Source organism: Nicotiana sylvestris, chromosome 8 (genome assembly GCF_000393655.2).
Source record: "Nicotiana sylvestris chromosome 8, ASM39365v2, whole genome shotgun sequence".
NCBI classification, from domain to species: domain Eukaryota; kingdom Viridiplantae; phylum Streptophyta; class Magnoliopsida; order Solanales; family Solanaceae; genus Nicotiana; species Nicotiana sylvestris.
In genome coordinates this window covers 214,300,686-214,310,832 of record NC_091064.1, presented here as the reverse complement: position 1 = coordinate 214,310,832, position 10,147 = coordinate 214,300,686, and positions in this window count along the sequence as shown.

Genomic DNA, 10,147 nt, shown 5'->3' with positions numbered 1-10,147 from the left:
CAGGTTTCCATTACCCCTTAATTTTTACCTTCGTTACTCAAGGTTCCTCAGTAAATTGCAAGCTTTCACTCATTCTCTACCTAAGCAAACACATCTGAAATTTCAACTTTCTATCTTTTTCAAGCTTTTTCAGATAACAATGACCAAAACCTCCAAATTGGTTCCCTAAAAGAGCGTTTCTACTTCCTGGCCAATTTCCGAAATCAATGAGACCATTCCCGATGTGGTCGACCTCGAGAGCTCCGCTGCTGACATGGATACCAATGAACTAGCCACTGAACCTCCCTTGAAGATGTTCATTCCCGGGGGTTGTCCGGTCGCTGATGACTTCAAGGTTTAGAAGTCGTCTATGGTGCAGGGTAGGCATAAGGAGGCCTCGATATATATTTGCTCAATCACTAAAGAGGACCTCCCCACGGTCCGAAAAGAATGCAATTGGGTCGACAAGGACATAGTGGTCCCCAACTCCGAGGAGGCCATTGCCACCTATGTTGAGGGATTTCTGAGTGTTTACACTTATTCCTTTACATTGGTCCCGGTAGACCCAGTCATCTTAGATTTCTGCAAAAGGTATAACGTATGCCTCGGCCAAATTCACCCATCACTATGGAGGATCGTGATCCTCCTCCGACTCTTTATGAACAAAATTGATTTGTGCACGTTCACCATCGATCATCTACTTCGCTTGTACAGTCCCCAAATCTTCTTGGGGGACAGATGAAACTTGTACGTCGGGCCAGCAAAGCCCTATTTTCAAGCAGGACGAGAAGGGGGATCGGGGTTGGAAAGGGCGCTTTGTCCGGGTGAGGATCACCGACCTGATATCTGCCATGTGGAGGCCATTCACTGAGAATTGGAAAGTATCATGTAAGTATAACTCTTTTTAAATGTCAATTTTATGCTTTATCTTCTCCCTTATCAGTGTTATCTGTGGTGAAACACTTGCTCGAGTTCCAAATTCCATTCCTCGGCTCAAGGAGTGGATCGAGTGTATTGTGTCACAGATGCCCTACTCTGAGCGCTCGTGGTGCAAACTCTCGAAGGGCCGTTCGGAGGCCTATTTCCATGGTAAGATTTCTTTCCTGAGCAAGCTGTATTGGGTTTCTTCTTCTAACATCCCGTTAATATTTTCTTTATTTTCTTTTTGCAGGTTGCCTAAGACCGTCGAGCTTAGGCCTCCGTTCGGGGGTGAGGACTTTCCCGTTGACTACTCTGCTTTGGGGCAGCTAGGGGCTGCAGCAGGAGAGAAGAAGAAGAAGAAGAAGAAGAAGAAGAAGAAGAAGAAGAAGAAGAAGAAGAAGAAGAAGAAGAAGAAGAAGAAGAAGAAAAGAAAGGCTTTAGGTTCCCCGTGCTTATAGAAGATTGACTCATAAGCCAAAGGAGAGCTCCATCTCTCGACCACCAGATTCGGACTTGCTCTACAATCTTAGGGATGAGTCTGAGGAAGAACAACCTTTAGCGGCTCGCAATCCGTCGCCCTCCCGAAGAGCAGGGGGGTGTTGAACAGGAGACCCATGAGGTCGATCTCCCTCAGGTTTGGGAGGTTAATGAGGAGTTCGGGGCCGAGACTCCTCGGGAGGCCAGCAGTGCCCAATAGGAGGCACTCAGTGTGATAGATATTAATAGGTCGCCTTCGTTTACTGAATCCATGTTTGACGAGAGCGACCCAATGAAGGGGCTCACGGAGCGGACGATCCCCTTCGTTTATTTTTTGATGGCGTGGAGTCAACCGCCCTGGAGGACGTCACCGGATTTGGTGACTTATAGGTGTCGACGAAACGTTCATCCTCAAAAGTTGGTGGGCCAAACTTTTGTGTCACGACCAAATTCTCTAATAGGTTGTGAGGGCACCTACTATTACCGCTAGGCAAGCCAACTGTGAACTAGCCACTTGATTTCCTTTTTTTAAATAAAATCTTCCAAGTGATTAAGCTTTCCTTAAATTTAAAAGAATTGAGAAATAATATGTTTGAAATAAATAACAAAAAAGCAACTGAGTGACATCATAATCATGAAATAAACACCAAAATCATGAGTCTACTAGCTAGTGTGTGTGCCAAGACCTGGTATCACGAGAGTATGAGATACTAGTAGAAAATACAAAAGATCACTACTCTACTGTTTGAAATAAAATAGACAGAACAAATAATAACAGAAAGACTTCGGCTGCTGCAGAATGGCTTGGAAGGGCAGCTCACCGTGTAGTCTCGTACCAGGAGTCAAGCGTGTGCGTCAGACTGATAAACAGATGTACCTGTCTCAGATCCTGCACATTTTAGTGCAAAAGCATAGTATGAGTACATAAACAACATGTACCCAATAAGTATCCAGTCTAACCTCGAAGAAGTAGTGACGAGGGGTTGACTTTGACACTTACTATGGGCTAACAATGATATATCAAATTTTATTCTAAGCATGAATTACATGAATAATACTGAAAACTCAATAACGAGAAATAGTAAACACTCCATTCACAAATATTAAGTCCCAAGTTTATTTTCACCATTTGACAATTTGTATCTCAAGGCATTAAAGTAATATCAATTATAAATAGTTCTACAGATTTATCATACTCAAATTATGTCGAGGTCGTACAACACAGTCCAATATAATATTTAAACTGTGCATTACCGAGGGTCGAACGGCAAGAACCATAGATGCATCTATCTGCTACCGAGGCGTTCGGCCCACTCTACAAATAGAAAATACTTCAAGAAACGAAAAATTTCAATAACAGTCAAGTGTCTCATTTACAACTTCAAGTATGTGAAATTTAACCTTTTACAATTCTTTTATCAACTTTCAATATGACATAAGTAATTAAGTTATCAAGTAGGGGCAAACATTATAGGTATAGTATGATATGGGTCCTAGACTACCCGGACAATAACATAATTAGTAGTTACGTACAAACTCTCATCATCCCGTACGTACGTAGTCCTCACAAATAGGTACACATATTTATTTAATTCACCTATCAGGTTAATTCACTCTTACAAGGTTATAAAAGAGATTTACCTCGTCTCAAGGCCTACTTTCCGGTCCAATATTGTGCCCAAACACTCAATTTGGCGCCAAATGACTCGAAACTAGTCAAATGTTATATAAAATAATTAACACATGCTTAGAAGTTCATATCCAAACTATCAAAGTGATTTTCCAAGCCTATTCGCAAAATTCCTAAAATTCACCCCCGAGCCCATATACTCGGATTCCGGAAACTTTCGAAGAAAGTTGTTACCCATAACCTCATGAACTCAAATATATGATCTTACTAATTTCCATAACAAATTTCGTGGTTAAATCTCATTTTTATCAAAAACCTAGGTTTTCACCTAAACCCATGATTTTCACTAATTTACATGTTATAATCTACCCATATACTATGTATTTAATGCACATTGAATAGAAATTACTTACCTCAAAATGCTAGGTGAAATCCCCTCTATAAGATCTCCTAAAATCGCCCAACAACGGAATAAATGAGCCAAAATGAATAAGTCCTGTTTTAAAAGAGACCTCACTGCCTCCAGCGATTCAGCACCTGCGGTCGCAGGGACACACTTGCGTCATCGCTTCTGTGGATGTGCCCAGGCAGGCTGGTTCCGATTCTGCAGACGGGGTCCTGCTTCTGCGCTCCCACTTCTGTAGAGTGTGGGGCACACCAGCGGATCCTGGGCTGCCTTCCTTGGCCGTTTCTGCGAGGTCTTGTCTGCTTTTGTGGGCTCGCACCTACGGCTGGCCAAGCGTAGGTGCGATTACGACAGCAGCTGAGAGCTTCAGCTATTGCTCCCAAGATTAACTTGGTCTGAGCCTCATCCGATTATCACCTGGGGCCCCCGAGTCCCCGCCCGAACATACCAACTATTTTTGAAATCATAAAACGAACTCGCTCGAACTCTCAGAATGCACCAAACAACGCTAAAACTAAGAATCACACCCCAAACCAATTGAATCAAAACTATGAACTTCAAGTTCTTCAATTTACTCCTAATGCTCCAAAACGTACTTAAACTACTTGGAATGACCATAAATTTTGTGTGCAAGTTTGAAATGACATTATAGAACTATTTTGGGTCTCAGAATTTCATTCGGACCTCAATATCACCAAAACCTACTCCAAATCAAATTTAAAGAACTTCAAAAAATTTCAAAGAACCAGCTTTTACTATTAGCCACCAAAATGCTCCCGAGTCATCCAACCCGATCCGAACATATGCCCACGTCTGAAATCATCATGCGATCCTATTGGAACCGTCAAATCCTTATTCTGAGGTCATTTACTCAAAATATTAATTAAAGTCAAACTTAACATTTTAAGGCCAACTTAAGGAACCAAGTGTGTCGATTTCAACCCGAACCCTTCCAAATACCGAACTAACCATCCCCGCAAGTCATAAAATAGTAAAAGCATGTGCAAGAAGCCTTATTTAAGGGAACGGGTAGAAAGCAAAATGACCAGTCGGGTCGTTACATTCTCGACCTCTTTTAAACAAAAGTTCATCCTCAAACGGGTCTATAATCATACCTTGAGTACTTAATAAATGTAAATATCTGCTCCGTATATCCTCCTCGGGCTCCCAAGTTGCCACCTCGACTGGTTGGCCCCTCTACTGAACCTTTACTGCGGAAATCCTCTTGGACCTCAACTGGCTATCATGTCTAGCAACAATGGCAACTGGCTCATTCTCATAACCTAAGCTCTCATCTAACAGAATCGTGCTGAAGTCTAACACATGTGACAAGTCGGCATGATATCTCTGGAGCATAAACACGCGGAAAACTGGATGAACTCCCGATATACTGGGAGGTAAAGCAAGCTCATAAGCAACCTCCCCAACTCGTCTCAACACCTCAAATGGTCATATAAACCTTGGGCTCAACTTGCCCTTCTATCCGAATCTCATGATCCCCTTCATCGGCGAGACTTTCAAGAGAACCTTCTCGCCCACCATAAATGCTAAATCACACGCCTTATGATCCTCGTAACTCTTCTATATAGACTGTGTTGTGCGAAGTCGCTCCTGAATCAACTTTACCTTTTCCAAGGCATCCTTTACCAAATTAGTACCATATAATTGTCTCGCTGGGCTCTAACCACCCAATGGGAGAACGACATCGCCGTCCATATAAAGCCTCAAATGTAGCCATCTCAATGCTGGACTGGTAGCTGTTGTTGTAAGCAAACTCGGCCAAAGGTAAGAATCGATCTCACTGCCCTCCAAAGTCAATCACACATGCTTTGAGCATGTCCTCCAAGATCTTAACTGCCCGCTCCGACTGCCTGTCGGTCTGTGGATGAAATGTCATGCTGAGCTCTACACGGGTCCCCAATTCACTTTGTACTGCTCTCCATAAATGCAAAGTAAATTGAGGGCCTCTACCTGATATGATGGAAATAAGTATATCATGCAACCGAACTATCTCCTGAATTAAATCTGGGCCAACCTCTCTGAATTATACGTGGTCACAATTGGGTGAAGTGTGCCGACTTGGTCAACCTCTCGACAATGACCCAAACTGCATCAAACTTTCGCAAGGTCCACGGCAACCTAACTACAAAGTCCATAGTAATGCGATCCCATTTCCACTCTGGTATAGTCATCTACTAGAGTAGGCCACCTGGCCTATGGTGATCATACTTAACTTGCTGGCAATTTAGGCACCTAGCTACATACTCAACTATGTCTACATACTCAACTATGTCTTTCTTCATCCGCCGCCACCAATAATGATGTCTCAGGTCATGATACATCTTTAGCACCTGGATGAATGGAATACCAAGAACCGTGTGCCTTCTCTAGAATCCTCTCCCTCATTTCATCGGCATTAGGAACACATAGACGACCCTAGAGTCGCAAAACATCATCCTCACCGATAGAAACATCCTTGGCACCCCATATAGTACCCTCTCTCTAAGTACCATCAAATGTGGGTCAGCAAATTATCGAGCCTTGATTTGCTCCAGTAGTAAAGACTGGGCAACAACGTATGCAAGAACCGACTGGGCTCTAAAATGTCCAGCCTCACAAGTCTGTTACCCAAGGACTAAATGTCCAAAGCTAGTGGCCTCTCCTCTGCTGAAATGAATGCCAAACTCCCCATACTCTCTGTCTTTCTGTTCAAGGCATCCACGACTATATTCGCCTTGCCTGGATGGTAAAGAATGGTGATGTCATAATCCTTCAGTAACTCAAGCCATCTGCACTGCCTCAAATTGAGATCCCTTTGTTTGAGCAAATGCTGCAAGCTACGATGATCAGTGTAAACCTCATAGGACACCCCATAAGGATAATGCCTTAAGATCTTAAGAGCATGAAGAATCGTGACTAACTCTAGATCATGTACAGGGTAATTTTTCTCATAAGTCTTCAGCTCACGTGAAGCATATGCAATAACTCGCACCTCCTACATCTATAAACAATCCAAGCCAATGCGTGAAGCGTCGCAATACACCGTATACATTCACAAACTGGAAGGCAATACTAGAACCGGTGTTGTGGTCAAAGCTGTCTTGAGCTTCTGAAAGCTCGCGTCAAAATCATCGGTCCAATGGAATGGAGTACCCTTCTGGGTCAATATAGTCAAAGGTGTTGCAATGGATGAGAAGCCCTCCATAAACCAGCAATAATAACTTGCTAACCCTAGGAAGCTCCTGATCTCAGTCGCCGAAGTGGGACAAGCTAACTCTGAACTACCTCAATCGTCTTGGGATCCACCTTAATACCCTCGGCTGATACAACATGCCCCAGGAATGCCATAGAATTTAGCCAAAACTCACACTTGGAGAACTTAGCATATGGCAAAAGGTCTGAAGCACCACTCTGAAATGCTGCTCATGCTCCTTCATACTACGCGATTAGATCAAAATGTCATGAATGAAGACAATGACAAACGTATCAATATAAGGCTTGAACACCCTATTAATCAAATTTATAAAGCCGTTGGGGAATTAGTCAAGCCGAAGGACATCATTAGAAACTCATAATGTCTATATCTATTACGGAAAGCAATCTTCGGAACATCTGAGTCCCAAATCTTTAAATATTGGTACCCTAATCTTAAGTCTATCTTAGAGAACACCATAGTACCCTACAATTGGTCAAACAAATCATCAATACGCGGCAATGGGTACTTGTTCTTGATAGTGACCTTCTTGAACTAGCAGTAATCAATGCACATCTGCATAGTCCCATCTTTCTTCTTCACATTTAACACTGGTGCACCCCAACGCAATACACTTGGTCTGACGAACCCCTTTGCTAGCAATTCCTCAAGCTGCTTCTTCAACTTTTTTGGAGTCATACGATATGGTGGGATAGATATAGGGTGGGTACCTGGAGCCAAGTCAATACAAAAATCGATATCACAATCCGGTGGCATGCCTAGAAGGTCAGAAGGAAACACATCAGCGAACTCCCGAACTACTGATATTGAATCAATTGCTAGAGTCTCTGCGGTAGTATCCCAAACATAAGCTAGATAAGACAAAGAACCCTTCTAGAACATATGTCGAGCCTTTAGAAAGGAGATAACGTGACTGGATGTACTGACAGACAAACCCTTCCACTCCAATCTAGGCATCTTTGGCATTACTTAGATAACAGTCTTTGCATGGCAATCAAGGATGTTGTGATATGGGGATAGAAGTCCATGCTCAGGATGACCTCAATGTCGGTTACATCAAGTAATAGAAGATCCGCTCTAGTCTTGTAACCACAAAATGTGACTATACAGGACCGATAGATCCAATCCATAATAATAGAATTGCCAACAAGAGTGGACACATAAATAGAAGTACCCAAGGACTCACGAGGAATATCCAGGAAATGAGCAAACAGAGATGATACATATGAATAGGTAGACCTTGGATCAAATAATACTGAAGAATCCATACCGCAAATAGAAATAATACATGTGATCATAGCACTGAGGTCACTACATCTGGTCTAGATGGAAAAGCATAAAACCTAGTTGGAGCACCGACTAGCTGGCCTCTGCTTGACTGAACAGTAGCTGGCTGACCTTCCCTTTTCTAGCCTCCACTTGTAGGATGGCCCTTACCCGCTTGCCCTCTGCCTCTAGGCGGCCGGACATTTGGTGTTGTTGTCATGGGCTGGTGGCCTTGCTGCACTGCCTTGCCCCGAAGCCTGGGGCAGAACCTCCGCACATGACTGAGATCTGCACACTCGAAATAACCTCTCGGTGCAGTGATCTATTGTTCAGAAGTCTGACCTTGATGGCTTGAATACCCACTGGAAGAACCCTGAATAGCTGGTGGGAGGACTTTATGGCATGGTGCTGAAGCAGGCGTTGGAAGAACTCTGATGGCCGGAGTACCCACTGGAAGAACCCTGAATAGCTGGTGGGCGGTATGAACTCTCTGACATGGCACTGAAGTAGGTTTGCGCCGGAGTACCCCGAGGAGGTGGTGGCGCTAGATATGTGGGACTGCTAGGCTGACCCCTTCCAAACTGACCTAGGCCCCAAGCCGGGGAACCTCTAAACTCCCCATAATAACGGACCCTCTTGTCCCTCTACATCTGCTCTTTACCTCTCAAACGGTAACCCTCAATCCTCCGACCTATCTCCACTACTAGCTGATAAGAAGTCCCCATCTCAACCTCCCGGCCATAGTGGCCTGAATACTTGAGTGCAACCCCGCAACAAACCTCTGTACTCTCTTTGCATCAGTAGGAAGTGTTATAAATGCATAGCGAGACAACTCAGAGAAGCTCGCCTCATAATCGGTCACAGACAGCTGACCTTGATGGAGCTGCTCAAACTGAAACTGTAACTCATCCCTTTTAGAGGGTGGAATATACCTGTCCAAGAATAGACATGTAAACTCGTCCAGAGTCATAGGAGGAAAACCCACTGGCCTGCCGAGAAGATAAAACTGCCACCACCTACGGGTCCTGCCCTCCAACTGGAAAGTAGTGAAATCCACCCCAGGGGACTCTAATAGCGTCATATTGTACAGTCTGTCCCTGCACTGATCAATGAAGTCCTGGGGATCCTCATGTCGCTCACCCCTGAAGATAGGACGATGTAGCCTGGTCCATCTATCCAATAGCTTATGTGGCTCGACGGCTGTAACTGGTCTAGGCTCAAGTGAAGCTGTTGCAACCGGCTGGCCTCCGCTCATGGGTAGTGCACCCGAGGTCTAATATATGGCAGCTACAAGCCTCGGAGCCTGGGCAGTAGGGGTCTGTGCTCCCCCTCCTGCCTGAGATGTGTCTGGGTTTGCTAGAATAAACCGGCCTGAGTCATAGTGTCCATGAACCGCAGCATACGACTAATGACCTCTTGAAAGCCCAGTGCTGACATGAAATCTACCGGGGCTAGCACTGTTGTGGGCACCTTGCCCTACTCCTTAATGGTGGGATCCTCGACTAGATCCGCTGGTGGTGCAACTGGGGAAACTCCGAGACGACCTCGTCCCCTACCTCGGGCTGGTGCCCTTCCCCATCCTCTTTCTCGGCCTTTAGCAACAGGTGGAGCAGCTCCTCCCGGGTCTGAAGCATTTGCCGTGCACGTTCTTACCATCTGTGAGAGAATAGAAGAAAGAAACTTAGTATACCATCAACTGCACGATAGGAGATGAATAAAGAGGAGTTTCCTAACACCCTATAGCCTCTCGAAGATGAGTACACACGTCTCGGCACTGATCCGTAACTCTTTAGTCTTACCCATAACTTACGAGACCTACGTGAACCTAGTGCTCTGATACCACATTGTCACGTCCCAATTCTATAATAGGTCGTGATGGCGCCTAACACTGCCGCTAGGCAAGCCAACTATGAACTAGCTACGTGATTTCCTCTTTTTAAATAAAATCTTCCAAGTGATTAAGCTTTCCTTAAATTTAAAAGAATTGAGAAATAATATATTTGAAATAAATAATACAAAAGCAACTGAGCGACATCATAATCATGAAATAAAAAACAAAATCATGAGTCTACTAGTGTTTGTGTGCCAAGACCTAGTGTCACAAGAGTATGGGCTACTAGTAGAATATAAAAAAGATCACTGCTCTACTGTCTAAAATGAAATAGTCAGAACAAATAATAACAGAAAGACTTCGGCTGCTGCAGAACTGCTCGGAAGGGTAGCTCACTGTGTAGTCTCATACTAAGAGTCAAGT